Source organism: Bufo gargarizans, chromosome 3, assembly GCF_014858855.1.
Source record: "Bufo gargarizans isolate SCDJY-AF-19 chromosome 3, ASM1485885v1, whole genome shotgun sequence".
Classification (NCBI taxonomy): domain Eukaryota; kingdom Metazoa; phylum Chordata; class Amphibia; order Anura; family Bufonidae; genus Bufo; species Bufo gargarizans.
The window spans coordinates 6,412,757-6,435,318 of NC_058082.1; the positions used below are offsets into that span (position 1 = coordinate 6,412,757).

The following is a 22,562-nucleotide window of genomic DNA, read 5'->3' on the forward strand; positions in this document are numbered from 1 at the left end:
ACCCATATCTGCTTCCTCTGATCCCGGACCTGTTTAACCAGATTGTTGGGGCTAAAGTTTTTTCTAAGTTGGATTTAAGAGGGGCATACAACCTGGTCAGGGTCAGAGAAGGAGACGAATGGAAGACGGCCTTCAATACCCCTGAGGGTCATTTTGAAAATTTGGTTATGCCCTTTGGTTTGATGAATGCTCCGGCCGTCTTCCAACATTTTGTGAACAGCATTTTTTATCATTTAATGGGGAAATTTGTACTGGTGTATCTAGATGACATTAAGATTTTTTTTCTCCTGATTTCAAGACTCATGCTGATTGTGCGGGAGAATAAATTGTACGCTAAACTGGAAAAAATGTGTGTTTGCGGTTCCGGAGATTCAATTTCTTGGTTTTCTTCTCTCCGCTTCTGGTTTGCGGATGGACCCTGAGAAGGTCCGCGCTGTGCTTGATTCGGAGCTTCCTGAGAATCAGAAGGCGCTGATGCGGTTTTTGGGTTTTGCCAATTATTACAGAAAGTTCATTTTGAATTATTCCTCTGTTGTTAAGCCACTCACTGATAGGACTAAAAAGGGGGTGGATTTTTCCTCGTGGTCTGTAGATGCGCTTAAGGCCTTTTCTAGTATTAAAGAGAGTTTTGCATCCGCTCCTATTTTGGTACAACCTCTACCTTTTATTGTTGAGGTGGATGCTTCTGAGGTGGGTGTGGGTGCGGTCTTGTCTCAGGGTCCCTCTCCTGCCAAATGGCAACCGTGTGCCTTTTTCTCAAGGAAACTATCATCTGCAGAGAGAAATTACGATGTGGGAGATAGGGAGTTGTTGGCCATCAAATTTGGAAGGAATGGCGCCATTGGTTAGAGGGAGCCAGACACCCTATTACCGTGTTTACCGACCATAAGAATCTGGCCTACTTGGAATCGGCCAAGCGTCTGAACCCGAGACAGGCCAGATGGTCTTTGTTCTTTTCTAGGTTTCATTTTGTGGTTACGTTTCGGCCTGGGGTTAAAAATGAAGGCGGATGCCCTGTCGCTTTGTTTTCCGGGAGGGGGGAACTTTGAAGACCTGGGTCCCATTTTGGCTGAAGGGGTGGTAGTCTCTGCTCTTTATCCTTATTTGGAGGCAGAGGTTCAGGCAGCCCAGGCAGAGGCTTCTGATCTTTTTCCTCCTGGGAGGTTGTTTGTGCCTCTCGCTTTACGACACAAGCTTTTTAAGGAGCACCACGATACGGTCCTTGCTGGGCACCCGGGGAGTAGAGCCACTGTGGATCTCATTGCTCGGAGATTCTGGTGGCCGGCTCTTTATAAGACGGTTGAGAGTTTTGTGGCAGCCTGCAAGACCTGCGCTTGTGCCAAGGTCCCTCATTCACGGCCATTGGGTTCTCCCGTTACCCATTCCTTCCCGTCCTTGGACGCACCTGTCCATGGACTTCATTACGGACCTGCCTCGTTTCTCAGGGAAGACTGTGATTCTGGTGGTAGTGGACCGTTTTAGCAAAATGGCACATTTCATTCCATTTCCTGGGTTACCCAATGCTAAGATGCTGGCGCAAGCGTTTGTTGATCATATTGTTAAATTGCATGGCATCCCTTCAGACATAGTTTCTGATAGGGGCACGCAATTTGTCTCCAGATTCTGGAAGGCCTTCTGTTCTCGCTTGGGGGTTCGGTTGTCGTTCTCTTCTGCTTTTCACCCACAGTCGAAGGGTCAGACTGAACGTGTCAATCAGAATCTGGAGACATATCTGTGCTGTTTTCTGGCGGAGAATCAGGAGGCTTGGTATTTTTTTGTCTCTTGCTCAGTTTGAAACAACATCACAAAAATATAGTGGCCAATACGGGGGAACTGTCTCAACCACAAACACTGTAGCGTGTCTTTCATTGGGCGAGCAGTCCCATCGCATGTGAACCACAAAATTACCGTGGCAAGTATGGGGGAGCTGCTCAAACCCCAAACACTGTAGCATGTTTATCATTGGGGGAGCAATCCCACCGCATGTGGACCTCTATCTGGCAATTGAACATTCTGTTGCACCTGGAAACCTCCATCACATGGTCCGATATGGGTGTGGCTTACGGTCTGGCTGTGTTCACATTGCATTAGCTGACCTGCTATGTGGTTGTGTGGAGCTTGGCTGTGAGCTGGATTTCATCACCTTCAGACCGTGTTCACACCATAGTTAGTGCAGTGGTAGGACCCCTTGCCATGCTGAGTGACCGTGACGTAGTGCATGATGGGCTCCAATATCTTCCTGACAGGAATATATTGGCAAAAGTCTCAGCTTTTAATATCTGCTTGTATGACTAGCTAGTATAGTCAGTGGTATATCTGTTTGGTGTTTTTTACAGTCTTGCTCAGTTTTCTTTAAATAACAGTCGCCACGAGTCCTCTGACAAGTCACAATTTTTTGGTGCATATGGCTTTCATACGCAGTTTGGGACATACCTGATGTTTTAAAGCACGTTATTCCAAACAGTTTAGGAATGTTAGGTGATTTATGCCCTTTATGGATTAAAACCCGACTCTGCATCAACTCCGTAATTTTCCATGGGAGTTTTGCCATGGATCCCCCCCCCCCCCCCCCGGCATGCCACAGTCCAGGTGTTAGTCCCCTTGAAGCAACTTTTCCATGACTATGGTGGCCAGAAAGAGTCCTTGTGGGTTTTAAAATTCGCATGCCCATTGAAGTCTATGGCGGTTCGCCCGTTCGCGAACGGAAAATTTTATGTTCGCGACATCTCTAATCCTCTATACACTGTCCTGCTCTGTAATACCAAACACATCCACTATTCACTGTACTGCTGTGTAATACCAAACACATCCACTATACACTGTACTGCTCTGTAATACCAAACACATCCACTATACACTGTACTGTTCTGTAATACCAAACACATCCACTATACACTGTACTGCTCTGTAATACCAAACACATCCACTATACACTGTACTGCTCTGTAATACCAAACACATCCACTATACACTATACTGCTCTGTAATACCAAACACATCCACTATACACTGTACTGCTCTGTAATACCAAACACATCCGCTATACACTGTACTGCTCTGTAATACCAAACACATCCACTATACACTGTACTGCTCTGTAATACCAAACACATCCGCTATACACTGTACTGCTCTGTAATACTAAACACATCCGCTATTCACTGTACTGCTCTGTAATACCAAACACATCCGCTATTCACTGTACTGCTCTGTAATACCAAACACATCCGCTATATAATGTACTACTATGTAATACCAAACACATCCACTATACAATGTACTGCTCTGTAATACCAAACACATCCACTATACACTGTACTGCTCTGTAATACCAAACACATCCTCTATACACTGTACTGCTCTGTAATACCAAACACATCCACTATACAATGTACTGCTCTGTAATACCAAACACATCCTCTATACACTGTACTGCTCTGTAATACCAAACACATCCACTATACACTGTACTGCTCTGTAATACCAAACAAATCCTCTATACACTGTACTGCTCTGTAATAAAACACATCCACTATACACTGTACTGCTCTGTAATACCAAACACATCCTCTATACACTGTACTGCACTGTAATACCAAACACATCCACTATACACTGTACTGCTCTGTAATACCAAACACATCCACTATACACTGTACTGCTCTGTAATAACAAACACATCCACTATACACTGTACTGCTCTGTAATACCAAACACATCCGCTATACACTGTACTGCTCTGTAATACCAAACACATCTTTTATACACTGTACTGCTCTGTAATACCAAACACATCTACTATACACTGTACTGCTCTGTAATACCAAACACATCCACTATACACTGTACTGCTCTGTAATAACAAACACATCCACTATACACTGTACTGCTCTGTAATACCAAACACATCCGCTATACACTGTACTGCTCTGTAATACCAAACACATCCGCTATACACTGTACTGCTCTGTAATACCAAACACATCCGCTATACACTGTACTGCTCTGTAATACCAAACACATCCTCTATATACTGTACTGCTCTGTAATACCAAACACATCCTCTATACACTGTACTGCTCTGTAATACCAAACACATCCACTATACACTGTACTGCACTGTAATACCAAACAAATCCTCTATACACTGTACTGCTCTGTAATACCAAACACATCCACTATACACTGTACTGCTCTGTAATACCAAACACATCCTCTATACACTGTACTGCACTGTAATACCAAACACATCCACTATACACTGTACTGTTCTGTAATACCAAACATATCTTCTATACACTGTACTGCTCTGTAATACCAAACACATCCACTATACACTGTACTGCTCTGTAATACCAAACACATCCGCTATACACTGTACTGCTCTATAATACCAAACACATCCGCTATACACTGTACTGCTCTGTAATACCAAACACATCCTCTATACACTGTACTGCTCTGTAATACCAAACACATCCACTATACACTGTACTGCACTGTAATACCAAACACATCCTCTATACACTGTACTGCTCTATAATACCAAACACATCCGCTATACACTGTACTGCTCTGTAATACCAAACACATCCGCTATAAACTGTACTGCTCTGTAATACCAAACACATACTCTATACTGTACTGCTCTGTATTATCTGTGATTATAATTCTATATGTAATGACTTATAGCCGCATAGTTCCATCTCTCTTCTGATGATGGCGCTAGACCTGATGATAGCTAAGATGTCCCATCACATGGAAGAGTGGCCGCTCTCTATAGAAATGGGCTGAGAAAGATCAAGAAGGGTGGAAACGTCTCTGTACATCCTCTTGTGAATACTGACCTATCTCTTCTATTGTCCTGTACCGCACCTCACTGTGACTCCTCCTCTGGATGAGGAGATCTTGGCCCCTCTGTAGATGCTGCAGAGACCAGGCTTCAGTGTTAGGCTTGTATGAGACAGGCAGATAGTCTGCCAGATCATCACTAACAAGCATTCGTAGTATCGCCTGTCAGCAATGATCTGGCAGTGTAAGGCCTCATTAACACGTCATTGTTTCACATATATGTGCTGTACGTGTTCTTGATGGACAGCCCACTCACCCATTCATTTTAATGTGTGTATTCACACATCCATGTTTTAGCATGGATCCATGCTCTATTGTGTACGTGTTGAGGGATCCGTCAGACCCATTATAGTCTACAGGTCAGTGAAAACTGTGGATCAATAGGAAGAGATGCTTTGAAAATAGGATTTTTGGTGCTTACCTGTAAAATCCTTTTCTCGCTAAGTTCATTGGGTACAGAGGAGACCATGGGTACAGCTGCTGCCACTAGGAGGCAACACTAAGATAAAAACTGTTGGCTCCCCCTTAGCTATACCCATCCTGTATACACTGAGCTTATCAGTTTCTACGAAAGCAGTATCCACGAGAATCCAACAGATAACGAGTAAGAAGAGAAGTGGAGATGGGTCAGAACCAAGAACTGGTGGAACCCATCAAGAAGAGCCAACAATGTACTCACAGGGTGGGAGCTGTGTTCCCCAATGAACTTAGCAAGAAAACGATTTTATAGGTAATCCCAAAAACCCAATTTTCTTGCTCCTATCATTGGGAGACCATGGGACGTTCTAAAGCAGTACAATGGGGAGGGAACAAAAGAGCAGAACAATCTAAGGCTGGCCATGAGATCCCGCATGGAAAAAGAACATGACTAGGACAGGAAGAGCAAGAACCAGAAGGGCCAGCCAGAGAGCGTAGAACACGCAGTGATTTAGACTGGGCAGAAAGAGGAAACCCCAGTTAAACAAAGGTTGGAGATACGTCAGAAGAAGTGGATACCAGCACAGAATATCCATAAGAAGGAGAAGCATTTCACATGGCAAAATATGGTCTGTAGAATACGGGTATGTATGACATCTGGCTAACAGGCGACAGGAAAACCCATAGAAAACTCTACCTAATGTGTACGGGATATATACGGGATTTCAACATAGGGAAAAAACTTGGTGATCTCAAAGTAATCAACTGGGCAGAAGGCAGAGTATCAGAGTAGACACTCACTTGTAGACGAGAAGAGGAAAAAAAAATTATGGAATATGGTCACTCATCAAGACAGAGATAAGGGATGGCCAAGGGAGATGAACAGGCACAATGGAAACCAATCAGAGATTTAAACTGAAAAACCATAGGCTAATGGGGAATAGTCTGAGAGGGATAAAACTGTGTGCTCAGGGATCATTAGCATCCCAGCCATGCCACAGAGAGGAATGTGGCATAAGAGTGTAGCCAAACCAACCTCCATCACTGGACAAAAGGAAGACTGAGTGATGCTGGATCCAGGACTGGCCTTAGACAGCCTGAGGTAACGGACAGAGACAAGGCAACCGCGCTGTGAAAAGAGAGCAGGCTACAATCCGTGCTAGAGAGCACATACACTTGCCAGGAATAGTCTTCGAAGCAGATCCAAAGGTAAGAACCGCAGCGTACACCAGTGCTATAAAATAAACGCTCCGTAAGGAGAAGGTAACCTGGTAGACAGATACCCCCGAGGCGTAGAGGCTTTATCGTGAGTACTCCAACGAGAGAAGCTGCATGATACATCACAGAGAAACTGACTGGATCAGGCAGATCCAACAGTAGGCTGAAGAAAACATACCTTGGTGATAGGTAGAAGCGATGCCAGAAACATCAGAGGCAAGTAGACTCGTCAGAGACCACCTACCATCATATTGTAGACAACTGTGCCTGAAGAGGAGAATGTGGTCATCAGAGGAATGCACAAAGTGGCCAGAGATGGGAGAAACACTCTGCCAGAAGAGAGTGTGATGCCGATGCCCATCGTCACAAAAGTACCAGAGAAAAACTGGTCATATAGAAAAATAGTGCCAGTGCTGACATTCCAGAGCAGTAAGACGCCAACCTCATGAATATGGATACTGAGCAGGTAGACAGAGACAGTGTCTAGGGGTGGACTCGTCTTGCAGAAGGGCATAAAGTAGAAAGGGTGTTGTGTGCCAGCAACGAATCATCTATTAGCAGTGACGTGACAGCACAACTGCTCCGTCCGGTGAGGGGAGTAATGCAGTCAACTAACAGTATGAGCACTGAGTAGGTATGTCCACTACAGACGGACATGTCAGAGCCATCACCCCTCTCCTAAGAGCGGCAATGCTGATGGTGTCACAGCATCAACTGTTAGCGGCAATGTCACATTTGTAAAGGGAACAATGTGGTAGACCAGTGCCATAGAAACGCGGAGGTTATGCCAACTGAAGAACCCTGTAAAAGTGCGCACCAGAAGTGAGGGGCTTATCAGCTACAGCTTTCCATGCTATTGCAAATACCTGGTTTGATGATGGAAGTAATGCAGGTGACCAGTGCCATCAGGAATGAATGGACGTGTTTGCCACGACGGCAAGCTCCAGCATAAAGACTACACCTGTCAGAGCTACAGCATAGGTAAAATGAGCAGGAGATCCAGCTGAGGAGGAAATGTAGATGCAATGAGCACACCTAGGACCAGTGTGAAGGTTCCACCTATAGAAGGGGGAATGTAGTAGAAGCTACAGCATACAAAGCCAGGGCCGAAACATCGTGTGGAACAGAAGGCAATGTGGTAGGAACCACAGAACCAATACCCAGTGCAAATGCATCATGTGAGGAAGGAAACAACGTGGGAGCCTCCATGGCTTGCAGGGTGAACGTAAGCACTGAACCTGAGAAGGGAACCACACAGTAGTAGGCAAAGTATTTAGGGCTAAGGCAAATTCTACACCCGAGAATGGGGCCGTACAGGAGTAGCCACAGTATCTGGTGCTAGTGCAGTACTCCATGAGGAGGAGACCATACAGAAGAAGCCATAGTATCTAGTGCTAGCACAATACTCCACCTGAGAAGGAGGCCGTATAGTGGTGGCCATGGTATGTAGTACTAACGCAAATACTCCACCTGAAAAGGAAGCCATATAGTGGAAGGCACAATAGCTAGGGCTAGTGCAAAACTGCACCTGAGAAAGAGGCCATACAGTAGTAGCCACAGTATCTAGGGCTAGCACAATACTCCACCTGAGGAGGCGGCCAGTAGTAGCCATGGTGTGGAATGCTAGCATAAATACTCCACCTGATAAGTAGGAGAGCTAGTAGTGGATATAGTACTCACAGACAGTGCAATACTCGACTCGCATGGTAGTAACCACAGTATTCTGTTCTGGGGCAGATGCTCCACCTATTGAAGGTGTCAGGTGCAGTGACCAACAGTGTAGTGTGGTGTCCCACCGGGACTTAGAGCAGTGTTGTGGGGTAAGACCCTGGGAGGACAGAGACTGCCATGTAGGCGCTCAACACCAACACACAAAAGTGAAGGGGTTAATGCGGTAGTAGCCACAGTATCCAGTGGTAGTAGATACGAGCTCTTGCAGATTCTGCACCTGTGGAAAGCCACAGTATCCAATGTTGGTGCAAGTACTTCACTTGTTAGTGTGATTACTTGCGGAAGGAGGTAATGTGACAGGATGTACAGAATGCAGTGGTAGTGCGATTACTCCGCCTGTGGAAGGAAGGTAATATGACAGGATGTACAGCAACCAGTGGTAGTGCGTGACTGGGAGTGAGGAGGCAGCCATGCACCACCTGTAGAAAGGGTTAAAGCTGTAGTACTCACTATGTTCAGCGCCGGATAGCACCACAGTTAACAGTGTTTTTTAAATAATCATCCAAGTGAAATCTAAAGCCCCAGCCTCAACTGGGTGAAGAGGCAGGAAGGGGTTACATTTTAATTTTTAATTATATATTTATGGAGTTAAACCCTAGACAAGGAAAGGGTTAATTTATTTTTATAAATTATTGGTGACCAGGGGCAGAGGTCAGCAGGCTCCTGGAGGAGGGGAACGTCTGGGTAAGAAGATTTCATGCCTGGGGACAGTCCGCTCCCCCCATACACCAGCACAGAAGTTGTGAGTAATCAAAAAAGAAAGTTTATCCAGCTCACCATAAGCGTTCGGTGCACGGAGAGGACCGGACCCGTCCCTTGTACAATCAGAGAAATAAAGGAACGTTCTCCAGCGTCCGTCAGTATTGGTCGTCCTTACTGCAGATCGGCATAACAGCGCATGCTTCACCCTCCACCACAGGTTCACATGTTTCTTAATCATAACCTAGTGACGTGGACCCAACACCTGAGGTTAGGTAGGTACGATCAGCAGGAGAGGAGTGGTGGGAAGGGGTGGGGGAGGAAAACTGCTGAAAACACAGCCACTTAACCCCTGGGTTGCCAAGGATCAAATCCAACACCTTTAAACATGACAAAACATATACTACAAAAACCATAAAAAGACAGACCACCGCTGTCTAGTGTAGCATTGAGAATGCCACGTAATACATGGGACATAAAATGTGGATACATAAAACCATGTCAGAGCACAACTCCTAACAAAATCCTGCAACATCGGTACCGGCTGAAAAACCGCTAGGTGTGAATAGTCACCAATACCAAAACTGAATGTCTGTATTACGAGTGTGAAATAGGTGTGGATGTTACAACGGCTCCTGACTCTGAATGACAATACTGTCATAAATATTACATCTAAGGGAGAAATTGGCCATTAGTGATATAACAGCATTAAGACTGAGACCTGCAGGGCACCTTGTACCTAACCTGAAGATCCAATAAGCCTCCCTCAGGAGGAGTTTTATCTTCAAATTACCACCTGTAAAGGGAAGCGTTACTTTCTCAATAGCAAATATCCGTAAGTAGCTGACACTTCTATTGTGCATATTGATAAAATGTTTCGCTGCACTAGAAATCCCCGAAGCTTGGGGATTGGCCACATAATTGAGATGTTCTTGTATTCGTGTTTTTAGTTGTCTAGTAGTACAGCCTACATACAGAAGATCACGACATATGCATTTGATGATATAAATTACACCAGTTGAATTGCAATTAATGTAACTTTTGATGTTAAAATTTTCCGTATGTGTTGCATTTTCAAAGTAGTAGTGCGGTGCACAAAATTGCAGGTCTTACATGGATGTCTTCCACATTTGGTGAAGCCCTGATATTTTAGCCCGGAGCCCCTGGTAAAAAGCAGTTTTAGTAAAAAATGAGGAAGACAGCATGTTAGCCAATGTGCAGGACCGTCGGGGGCAATTCTGCAGCCATCCTTGAGTGTATCATACCAGATACTGTCCTCATATAGGAGAGGGAGGCATTTGTAAGCCGCCTGCTTAATGGAGCTGAATTGTCGACTGTATGTAAGTACCATGGTGGGTTTGGAACGTCTGGTTGGAGCTTTATGTGCATATTTACCTGGTTTAGAAAGTAATTCATCTCTATTTTTATTGGCAGCTATATTTTTGGCTCTTTTTAGCATCCAACTAGGGTAACCTCTTTTTTTCAGCCTGTTCCAAATATAATCTGCTTCTTTATCAAAACCCACTTGGGTACTGCAATTTCTTTTAGCTCTGATGAATTCGCCTACCGGGATGGCTTTAATGGTATGGTTGGGATGGTGACTGCTTGCAAAATGGTGTTACCTGTGATCTCTTTGTGATGCGTCTCTGTATATACAAATTTATCAGAAATGCCTATGAGCGTCACATCTAGGAAGGAAATGCTATGAGACTCTATGGAGTGGGTGAAACGTAGGTTGTATGAATTGGTATTTAAATACTCGACAAAGTCCGCTATGGCAGACACATCGCCGCTCCATATAAGGAGCAGATCATCGATGTATCTGCCATACCAGACGATGTCAGAGCAAAAAACATTTGTATTGGAAAACAAATAACGTTCCTCCCAGTAACCCATCGTCAGGTTAGCCAAAGAAGGAGAAAATTTGGCCCCCATAGAAACTCCACGGATTTTCAAAAAGAACACCTGGTCAAAACTGAAATAGTTATGTGTTAGGAGAAACGGAGTGATGTCTAATATGTAGTCTATTGAATCTGGCGATTGACTACTATATCTGTGTAGATGGTACTCAAGGGATTGCAACGCTATGTCCTGAGGTATGGAGGGATATAAAGCGATAACATCCATAGTAAGACACATCTATTGTTTGTCCCATCTCCTATGTGACATTATCTTTTAGATACCCAGGCAGCCTTTTCACAAGAGGTTGTAATATGCCATCCAACCATGCACCTATCCTCTCAAGAAGCGATCCTATACCGGATACTATGGGTCTAAGTGGTGGGGGAATGATCTTCTTGTGAATTTTAGGAAGAGCGTGGATGATAGGGGTAACCGAGGCATCTGCACTTAAAAAGGTAAAAGTTTTATCATCAAGTATACCCATATTTTTTCCTTTAATCAAAAGTGCATTATATTCTGTGCGATACCCGGCTAATGGATTCCCCTTTAACCTCTTGTATATACTGGCATCTGATAACGTGGCCGTCATTTGATCTCTATAGATGTCTCTATCTATTACCACCACAGACCCCCCTCTATCAGCTGGTCTGATAATAATTTGTTCCTGAAGATCTTTAAGCTGTTTAAGAGCTGATAATTGGGGTGATGTTAGGTTATTATCCTGACGTATTGACTGAGGCTGATTATTTATTTCAATGAGCTCCCTCTCAAGAGTCTCCTGAAATAAAACCACGCTGTCTGTGCGGGATTCAATGGGATAATATTGATAGTCCTCAGTGATAGTCCTCATTATACCAACAGGAGGAAAACAACTCTCCGACTGTAAATCTGCAAGACAGACTGTGGCCAAGTGTTCCTGAAAGGTAAAGTCAGGTTGAGACAGAGACTCAGGTGAGACATAAACAACCTCATCATACAGACTATCAGATGACTCAAAAAAGTGTCTGTTTAGTGTCAAATTCCCGATGAACTTGTTGATGTCCAATAGCGTTGTAAAGATGTCAAAATTCGCAGCAGGTGCAAAGTTCAAACCTTTGGAAAGTACATAAATTTGTTGCTCCGTAAGCGAAACTTTAGATATGTTGATAACATCATGGAAAGTCTGTTCCGTTTTTTTGCCATATTGTGCGGTTTTATTTCAATGCTTGCGTCCAGCTCTTCTGATGAAGACTTGTTGTCCTTAATTAAACTTTCAACACTGCTTGGTATTTGTTCTCCACCAGATTCTGATGAATCATGGGTAGCTTCAGATATATCGCCCTCCATTGAACTGAAGCTAACTCTACGGGTGGAAATCGATTTTTCTTGTGTTCGTTGCGTGGTAATGTGAACAGTGCTGGAAGGTGTGTTGTCCCACTTCAGGTACCTCAGATGGTGAGACAGATAAAATCCAGAGAGTGGCAGTAGTCTCAGCAAAGCATGGTTTGCTGAGACATTTCTGTATACATTTTCTGGGCTGGATTTTACTTGGACTGGTGGCTAGGCTTGGTAAAGGGAGTTCCCAGTCCACACCCTTCCAGGACGGGTTTTCCTTTCTACCTGAGGTGATCGCAGGTGAGGCCTGCTGTAATCAGGCCGGTGTTCCGGAATTTTCTGCTACCCGGAAAATTTTGCTACCCACGTCACTTCCGGTAGTGACGTGGGAGGTGTGTCACCTACCTCGGCTCCTCATTGGCTCTGCCGGGGGTTGGTGGCGCAGGCGCAGAGGATTCCGAAGTAGCGTGAACGCGCCGAAGGTAGCAGAAAATTCCGGGCCACTGCGCATGCGCGAAAACGACGGCCGAAAGTAGCAGAAAATTCCGGCTTCGCGCATGCGCAGTGGGCCGGAATTTTCCGCTACCTTCGCCTCCTACTGCGCCTGCGCCGAACCGTCTTGTTTAGCAAGCAGAAGGTAGCAGAAGATTCCGGTCTACTGCGCATGCACGAAGCCGGAATTTTCTGCTACCTTCGGCCCCTACTGCGCCTGCGCCCAGGACCAATAACATTTGAACTACTCTAGGCGTGCATGCGCCGTGGCCTGTCATTTTAACCTCAGTGCAGCAAGCGAGCCTGTTATACTCGCGCTTGCGCATGGACATGTAAAAATTTGCAAACCATTTAACTGACTCGGCGCTGCGCATGCGCGGAAAAGACGACTTGCCGCAGGCGCAGTAGCGCCGAGTCAGTTAAATGGTTTGCAAATTTTTACATGTCCATGCGCAAGTGCGAGTATAACAGGCTCGCTTGCTGCACTGAGGTTAAAATGACAGGCCACGGCGCATGCACGCCTAGAGTAGTTCAAATGTTATTGGTCCTGGGCGCAGGCGCAGTAGGGGCCGAAGGTAGCAGAAAATTCCGGCTTCGTGCATGCGCAGTAGACCGGAATCTTCTGCTACCTTCTGCTTGCTAAACAAGACGGTTCGGCGCAGGCGCAGTAGGAGGCGAAGGTAGCGGAAAATTCCGGCCCACTGCGCATGCGCGAAGCCGGAATTTTCTGCTACTTTCGGCCGTCGTTTTCGCGCATGCGCAGTGGCCCGGAATTTTCTGCTACCTTCGGCGCGTTCACGCTACTTCGGAATCCTCTGCGCCTGCGCCACCAACCCCCGGCAGAGCCAATGAGGAGCCGAGGTAGGTGACACACCTCCCACGTCACTACCGGAAGTGACGTGGGTAGCAAAATTTTCCGGGTAGCAGAAAATTCCGGAACACCGGCATAAAGCGCCTCAGAGGAGGTCAGTCTGAGGAGGGAGAGCGAGACTGTTCTGTGAAGCAGAGGCTCTGTGTGTGGTCTCAGTCAGGAGGACTGAGGGGCCACAAGGCTTTGAATAGCCTGAGGTTTGGAGGACCTAGCAACACCTAGAGAACGAGGGTTGCACGCCCAGCGTCTGGAGGACTACTGGGCCACACTCCCCCAAAAGGGAGCCATAGCCTGGAGGCTGTAGTATTGATGTTGGCTGAGGAAAGCCGCATATGTTGTCCATGTGTGAACTGAGCTCTATGAGTGCGGTAGAGACGTATTTTGTTTAGGTAGCGCCTAGACGGTCTGGAGTTTATTTGTGTTTCAAGTGTTGGCGGTGCGGGAACCTCACCCCACCCAGTGATGTATAACTGGACTATCCTTTATAAGAAGGCTGTCAAAATAAATGCACAGTTTGGACATGAAAATCCGTTGTCTGGTGAGATATCTGTGTGTGTGACCCCCTGAAAAGAGACGATCCCTTACATATGGTGGAGGATGCGGGCAAGTTGTCCATGAGAGAAGAGCAACAACAGTTGGTTGCTAGGGGCAACAACAAGAGAGAGAGCAGATGCTGCTGAATCCTGCTGTGCTGGAGTTTAAAAGAGACTGACCTGTTTGGAAAAACAAAAATATTTTTTTTTTTCCTTTTGCTGTGTTGCTAGAGAGGACTATCTGTTGCTATGGGGTGGATGGAGGATTTCACCAAGCAGCTGATGCGGGCCAATCTGAAGGCTAGCCAAAGGCAAATGATGTGGCAACAGGAGCAGGAAAAGCTCATGTGCGGGTTGGACAAACCAAGAGACGTCCTAACCCAAGGCGTTTCCCATGGTAACTGCTGTGCGGAGGAACTGGGCAGTGACCTCATGACTAGGAGCCAAGAACTGCAGGTTCTCGGGATGCAGAGGTGGTGTATGCCGTTGCCAAGGGCAACCAACGGGAAGAGAGTGAGCTGGAGAGCAGTGCGGCTCTCAAGAGTTCAAGTGTTTTCTGCCAAGGTGTTCAGAGTCCTAGAGAGGATATGCGAAGATGCCGTAATGCTGTTGCTAAGAGCAACCAACCTCGACAGCAGGCAGCTGTCCGGCAACAGAGAGAGTGCTGCTGGAGATGTCGCCAAGTGGGAAGGTGTGCACCTGGTTGTCCTATGACCAGGAATCCAAGATAGAAGGTTCCCAACATCCCGGAAAAGGATGTCTACTGTGGAGATGGACGTATCGCACGTGAGAGGGATGAACCCGAGGCAACAATGGGTTGTTCCTGTAATTGCTGGTGTAGCAGACCACGTGACAGTGAGCACGGCTCTGGAGGTTGGGCATGTGACTGACTGGGGCCCTGGTACCTCAGAGACCGTGAACTGTGGTGTGAGCCGGCGGCAGTTGCTATATGCTGGTCCAGGAGGTGTTGAGACACTGGGAATAGAGACTGCGCCGAAAATGTGCAACATTGTGGTGAATGGCAGTTCAGTCCAGGCGTTGTCGCAAGGTGCCAGGTGAGCCTGGTACATGCCAGCTTGGTAGCTGGGGATTATGTGCGGAACAATCATGCGGATAGTAAGGACTAGCCGGTGGCTCTCACTGAGTGCGAGACTCCAGTGGGAACTGGGACTTATACGTTTGGGGTTGCAAACAAGCTTGCGCATGATGTAGTTTTGGGCCGTGATTTCCCCTTGTTTTGGGAGTTGTGGCGTAATGGAGACACTTCTGCAGAGAGTGCAAAAACTCCTGCAGAACTTGTACCTGTCCCTTTAAGTGAATGTGTAAGGGAAATGACCATTGAAAACAGTGATGTAGTTGAAGTGAAAAATGAAAATGTGAGGTCATGTGAAGTATATGATGATGACATGCCTTTTCCCTTTCAGGATGTGATCAGTAGAGAAGTGCCCCTTCCTGGTAAAAATATATGTGATACAAAAATGCTGGTTAATGATGTGAGCCCAGAGGGGGTACCACACGTACCAGAGGTGGATATGCAGTACCCACGGGGTTTTATGGTTGCTGGGGAAGTGTCCAATGTGGGGATTAGCGCATCGGTGCCCCTAGAGGTCAGAACTGATAATGACACAAGTAATATAGGTGACGCATGTGCCGTAGCCGATAGCAACTCAGAGAAAGAAGCTACCCAGTCAAGGTCTTGCGAAATTAAAGCAGTTGCTAGTAGTGACCAGACAACAGTTATACCTGACGAGAGTTAAGTGGGGAGACGTCAGCCTAGTGACTGAGACCTATACACAGGCAGTGGTAGATGACCAGACGTGTCCGTACAGATGCAATCAGAAAGAGATGAGTGATCTGAAGGATCTACTGCCTGATATCCAGGTGAAGAGTAAAGGCTCCAAAGAAGCACAGAAAACTGCGGTAGACATGGACAATGTGCTTAGAGAGACTGTGGGTAGAACCCCCACAGGGTGTCCAAAAGAGAAGATGGAAGAAGTTTCTTCTGAACAAGTTGATGAAGCTGATGTGATACCTTCTGGCGCATGGGCACGACCTCAGTAGATAGATATAGGATCTTTTATTAGTGAATGACAATGCGTTTCGGAGTCAATGTACTCCTTTTTCAAGTCAAAAAAAAATCACAAAATTAATAATAAAATGAAAAAATTGTAACGAAAAAAAAAGTTATGTAGAAAAAGTGTAGAAAAAAGTTGCATATAACAATACATAAAAACGTAATTGCAAGGGTTTAAAAAAATATATATAGATACATATCGCAATACGGAGGAGGAGAATAAATAATAATAAAAAATGCTATCAGTAAAATGCTATAATATGGTCAATTGTGATCAAGGATAATATAATATATTCACAGATCCACATTAAAAGGCTATTAATAAAATACCATAATATGGTCAAATGTGATATAAAATAACATAATAAATTCACAAATCCACATCCACTGTATGATGCTAAAGAGGTCAGCGGACGCTGACATTAACAGGCTGTGTTTAGTAAAGGTTCTCAATAAAACGACATAAATGAATAAATAAATCTACGTATGTACAGGACCGGATTCTCACAAATTCATGAATCAAAGATAGACATGTCTGTAAAGTGCACATGATTCTCACAGTTATACATAAGGTGGTAAACAGAAGGGATCATTTGTGCATGACAAGTGCATTATGTGATTGTATAATTAGGAAGCATATATATGTAAATACATTGATATTGTAAATAATGTGAATAAGCTGGTCCTGATACAGGCTGGTAATTGGGGGATATAAGGGATATATGGCAAGGACATTCTACTGGAAATGGACCTGGAGGATAAGGTAGAAGAAGTTTAGGGATTATGATCCTGAATACAGATTATAAGAACTTTAACTGAATCTCTGTGGGGATGGAGTTCATGAGGAGACATGAAGGACAGACAGGACAGACTGTGGTAATGGAGACTACATACAAGAGCTGCTGCTCATTATCCACATCACCCCCACCTCCTCTCTGTACTTCATGCCTCCTCATGATGAACTCCATTTCTACAGAGATTTAGCTGAAGATCATATTACACTGTATTCAGGATCATAGAAGAAGATGAGGCAGCTCTTTGGCTCACTGCTCTGAAGTAACTTGTCCTCCTGTGTGATTAGGACAGGTTTTGTATGTACTAATAGGATAGCAGCCATTTTATTTTTCCTAATGCTTGCTCCCCAGACAAAACGAGCCATTATAACTAATGAAAGGTCTCTAGGAATATATTTATAATAAAGTAATATTTAAGTATTTTCATTTTCCTAATTCCCGGAGAACCCCTTAATGAGAACACTAAACCAAAGGGGAGATTTACAAAACACATGTTCAGGAGATCAATTTACTGACTGGTCTGATGTCACGAGGAAACCTCACAATACAACCTCACTAATGCTGGGGCGCTGTTTTCTCTTCTAGTCTGACTGACAATCTATTATCTAAAGAGGAGAAGGAAGCCATAAGAAAACTGGAAAAGCAGAAACCAAATATGAAGATCATTTACTGAACTGAGAAGAAGCCGATTCCTCTCTGTGATGAGCAGATAACAGGACTTTGGTGGAGAAGACTTCTTCAGAAGTCTGGTATTAGGAGCGTCTCCTGGTGCTTTATGGGTAATATCACTGATATACAGAAGATAAGGAAATGTCTAATATTATAATAAACATGATACCAGAAATGTTCTTCCCTAACTAATTATATGTCCAGTAACTAAATCCCTTCATAATGAGTCCAAATCCAGGCCTGTGGGATGTAGCAGCGTCTCCTGAAGGTCATGTACGTTGTCGGCAATATACCGGTTGTCACACCGGAGGAGGCCGCACATTGCACACAGTGTAAATAACAAATCACACAAACTGTTATTTCAGTTTCTATTTTATCTTTTACTTGATGCGACTCACGGACAAACCAGTGATCACATGATCTGTCTCCCGATCACCAGGACCAATAGAAGTGATATGGCGGTGTGCGGTATTTTACTGTACATACACAGTTCGAGTGCTGTGTAAAATGAGAAAAAGGAGACAAAGGGTATAAAATGGTCCTAAATGGACTCCTCTTGAGAGGATGCCCAGCTGCCAGCCTACACATGAACTACAGTATGGAACCTATCTAGATCCACCACCTCCATCTGTGTAATAAGCTCCATCTGTTTTATCCTGTAAAATCCATACACAGATCAGACCTACAGCTGTGAGCCACCTTGGAGGTCATCTTGGTAATGTTCTTGTAACCAGATCCAAGATAGACCTGAGTGATGTGACACCGGGGAACTTCATTATAAAGTTGTTGTATTGAAAGTCAATGGGTCCGCAGAAAATCACGGAAAACGGAACAACGGACACGGAACACAACAACGGTCGTGTGCATGAGGCCTAAGGCTGAATGCACACGATCAGGATTGCGTGCGGATTTTCCGCGCGGATTTGCGTGCGGAAAATCCGCACCGGAGGTCATGTCCATTGTATGCAATGAGATTTTGAAATTCTCAATGCACACGATGCGAATTTTTTCCGCGCGGATTTTGACCTGCGGTGCGAATTTTAAAATCCGCGACATGTCAATTAATTTTTATTTTCCTGACCGGATTTTCTATATTCAATTAGTGAGATCCGCATGCGGAAAATCCGCACCGAATCCGCACCACATCCGCACGCAAATCCGCATGCAAATCCGCACCAATTAATGCGGATTGACCGCACGGATTTGCCTGCGAACACCTGCGGATTTCAGTGCGGAATCTCCGCACATGAATCCTGAACGTGTGCATGTAGCCTAACAGTTTATATGGTTTTGGTTTACTATGTTTTTTCATAGGTTATTGCTTTTCTTTATTTTTACGGTATCCCACAATTATGTACTGGGCAACACATGTCTAATATATCAACTGGGAAGGTGCAGTTTACAGAGATCTCGATCTATTTCTATGGGTTTAATGACTCCTACACCTATTGTACTATCTTCTCTATGGCCACCTTAAATGTAATGTCTTGGAATGTGAGGGGACTAGGTGGTACTAGGAAACGGATAGCAGTCTTTTCTCATGTCCACAAGTACAATCCCCATATCCTTGGCCTGTAAGGAGACCCATCTCACCCCAGAAACAGCAGGGAGACTTAAGAAACCATGGGTGCAATGGTCGGAACATGCATTCGGGAGCTCTTATTCTAGAGGCGTATCCCTGCTGATACACCGCGCTATTCGTTGGGAGGAGCGGCAGACAGTAATCGACCCTGAAGGGAAATACATCTTTGTCTATACATTAACTGCACCCCATATATAGTGTTGAATATGTATATACTGCCTCCAGGGGCGGATTAAGTGCATCATAGGCCCGAGACTGTTTCCCAAACTTGGTCCCCTTTCCTCTATTTATCAATGACCCTCCCCCCATTCTGTGTTCTGCCCCATAGTTACTTCTATTTATAGTAAATATTTAAAGGGGTTCTGCAGTTTGTTTAAACTGATGATCTATCCTCTGGATAGTTCATCAGCATCTGATCGGTGGGGGTCCGACACCCGGGGCCCCTGCCGATCAGCTGTTTGAGAAGACAGTGGCGCCACGGCCTTCTCGCTGTTTACCGCAGGCCCAGTGATGTCACTACTAGTATCACTGGCCTGGGCGCGGCTAAGCTCCATTCAAGGGAACAGAGCTTAGCCCCGCCCAGGCCAGTGATAATAGTCGTGACGTCACTGGGCCTGGGGTAAACAGCGAGAAGGCCGCGGCGCCACTGTCAGCACCGCTGTCTTCTCAAACAGCTGATCGGCAGGGGTTACGGGTGTCGGACCCCCGCCGATCAGATGCTGATGATCTATCAGTTTAAAAAAACTGCAGAACCCCTTTAAATATTTACTATAAATAGAAGTAACTATGGGGCAGAACACAGAATGGGGGGAGGGTCATTGATAAACAGAGGAAAGGGGACCAAGTTTGGGAAACAGCCTCGGGCCTATGATGCACTTAATGCGCCCCTGGAGGCAGTATATACATATTCAACACTATATAAAATGCGAGAAGGCCGCCGCGCCGCTGCCTTCTCAAACAGCTGATTGGCAGGGGTCCGGGTGTCAGACCCCCACCGATCAGATGCTGATGATCTATCCAGAGGAAATATGACCCAAGGGCCATTGAAAAGGGTTTTGGTGGAAACCCTTCTGTCCTGTGTGGGGGCGGGTTTGACCCTTGCTATGGGGCCCTTACGTCTCTATGTACGCCACTGCTCAAGTCCCACAGAGAACAATAGATTGCAGTGGCTGCAGATAGGGAGGCAATATCTAATACATCAGAGGGAGAAAAATGATCGTAAGCTCTTTTTCCTCAAACAGCAATCGTTTGAGTTGGGCAGCCAGTCTGGTAAAATGTTGGCTCATGCAGTACACAATAACACAGCAGCTCCATCAGTGCTACATATACATCATGCGGAGGGTGAGATGGTGGAAGATGCAGAGGGTATACTGGCTAGATTACAGGAATTTTATCCAGAGTTGTATCGCTCAGTGATACAGTACACCCTCTCTGATTAGACTAGCTATCTGCAAGATGTTAAGTACCTAAAATTGCAGGAACAAGATGGAGAACAGCGGAGATCACCCTAAAGGAAGTAGAAGATGCTATAAGGAGATTCGCCTCGGGAAAGTCACCTGGCCCTGATGGCCTTCCACTAGAGGTGTACTCCAAGTACATTGATATCCTTGGACCACAATTGCACAAAATGTATGAGGCAGCACAACGGGAGGGATGCCTTCCGGAGACGCTATATGATGCCTCTATAGTAGTGCTGCTGAAACCGGATAAAAGCCCACTGGAATGCGGCTCTTATAGGCCCATTTCAATATTGTTATCCTATATAATAAAATCCCTGTGTGCGTGTCCGTACGTGTATGCCAATTTGTCTAGTGCGCATGCGCAGCGTGCTGGCCAATCGGCACGCACGCACGGACACCACCTGCAGCGCCCATACATGTGCGTCCGGCGGCAGTCTCTGTGAGTGGAGGTGAGAGGCCACATCCATCCCTATGTGCCGTCCTCTGTCATCCCGAGCTTCAGGCAGCTGACGCGGGGAAACTTCCCTTCCCCCTTCCTCCCCCTATTACTCTGACTACATCTGTACACTCATTAGAGAGAGCTAGGGAGGGGGCTACAGGGAATATATTATAGAGATGAAGGGGGCTACAGGAGGAAATACATTGTACTGTATACATATTACACACCAACCGCCATCATTACACTACAGCCCTCATTGGAGTGTAATATGTGTGTATTGATGGGGGTTGGAGTGTATAATGATGGGGGTATAATGATGCTGATGGGTCCCTGCGTTGCACATGCCCACTATAACAAACGGCACACAGACGCAGGGCACTCACACAGGGATTTTATGTGATGGGGCTGGAGTGTAATCCTACATAATAAAATCCCTGTGTGAGCGCCCAGTGTCCGTGTCCGTGTGTGCCGTTTGTTATACTGGGCATGCGTGGCGCGGGGACCTATCAGCACACGGCGCTCCACACGCCGCTCACACCTGTGCGCCGGCCCGCTGCTGTGCCCAGCTCCGCCGTGACTCCTCCTCCCCCTCCAGCTTCCTCTGCAGCCGCCTCACACCCCAGGATCCCCATCATTATACACATACTATATTCCAACCCCCATCATTATACGCATATTACACTCCAATCCCCATAATTACACTCCAATGAGGGCTGTAGTGTAATGATGGGGGTTGGAGTGTAATACATGTGTAATGCTCTCTGCCTGTGATACCTTCCCTCACTTGCTACTGTGCGGCCATTTCCTGACTTTGGTGGACGGGGTTAGGGCGAAATAGGAGCGAGGAGGATGCGGCCGCTGCGGGGACTAACATGTGCCCCCTGTGCTGACAGATACCCGGGGCCAGAATCAGAGGTCCTCAGTGCTCCCAGCTTTGTTCTCCCAGGCTCTTTGGGAGTTCTATGAACACCAGGATGCGATGCTGTAGCAGGTACGGGGCCACTCTCTGCCCGGTGCGCAGGTGTGGGCAGTGCATAAAGGTGTCCGGTGAAGGATACGTTGTGGCAGGCGGCGGTTGCAGGGCCCTGGTGTCAGTCGGCTGCAGAGGAAGCCGGAGGGGGAGGAGGAGGCACAGTGGAGCTGGGTCGATGCGCAGGGCTGGGCGGTGCGCGTGAAGTGCAGTGTGTTGATTGGCCGCCGCGCATGCACACTTAACTAATCGGCACACACGCGGTCGCACACGCACACAGGGACTTTATTATAGAGGATATATATCTACTATAATAAAAGCCCTGTGTGCATGCTCATGGCTGCGTGTCCGTGCGTGTGTGGCGATAATTGAACTGCGCACGTGCGGCGCGCCGTCCAGTCAACACACGATGCCCACACCAGCGTGTCGCCCAATCACTGCCGCCTCACACGCAACTGCGCCGCCCACACCAGCGCACATGGCACACCGACCAATCAGCACACGACGCGCCGCACGAACGCCCACACCTGCGCGCCGGCCAATCGC

General features: G+C 46.1%; 1 protein-coding gene and 1 long non-coding RNA gene across 3 annotated transcripts in view; both read left to right on the top strand.

Annotated features, from left to right (window-relative positions):
* Positions 1-17,740, top strand: part of LOC122930747 — a 53,923-nt gene extending 36,183 nt beyond the window's left edge. For both annotated transcript variants that reach the window (XR_006388169.1, XR_006388170.1), the window contains exon 2: positions 17,482-17,740. This is a non-coding gene — a long non-coding RNA (uncharacterized LOC122930747). The remainder of the gene's footprint in view (positions 1-17,481) is intronic.
* The window catches only part of LOC122930746, a 286,203-nt gene that overhangs the window by 165,309 nt on the left and 98,332 nt on the right, over positions 1-22,562 (top strand). The window lies entirely within an intron of this gene.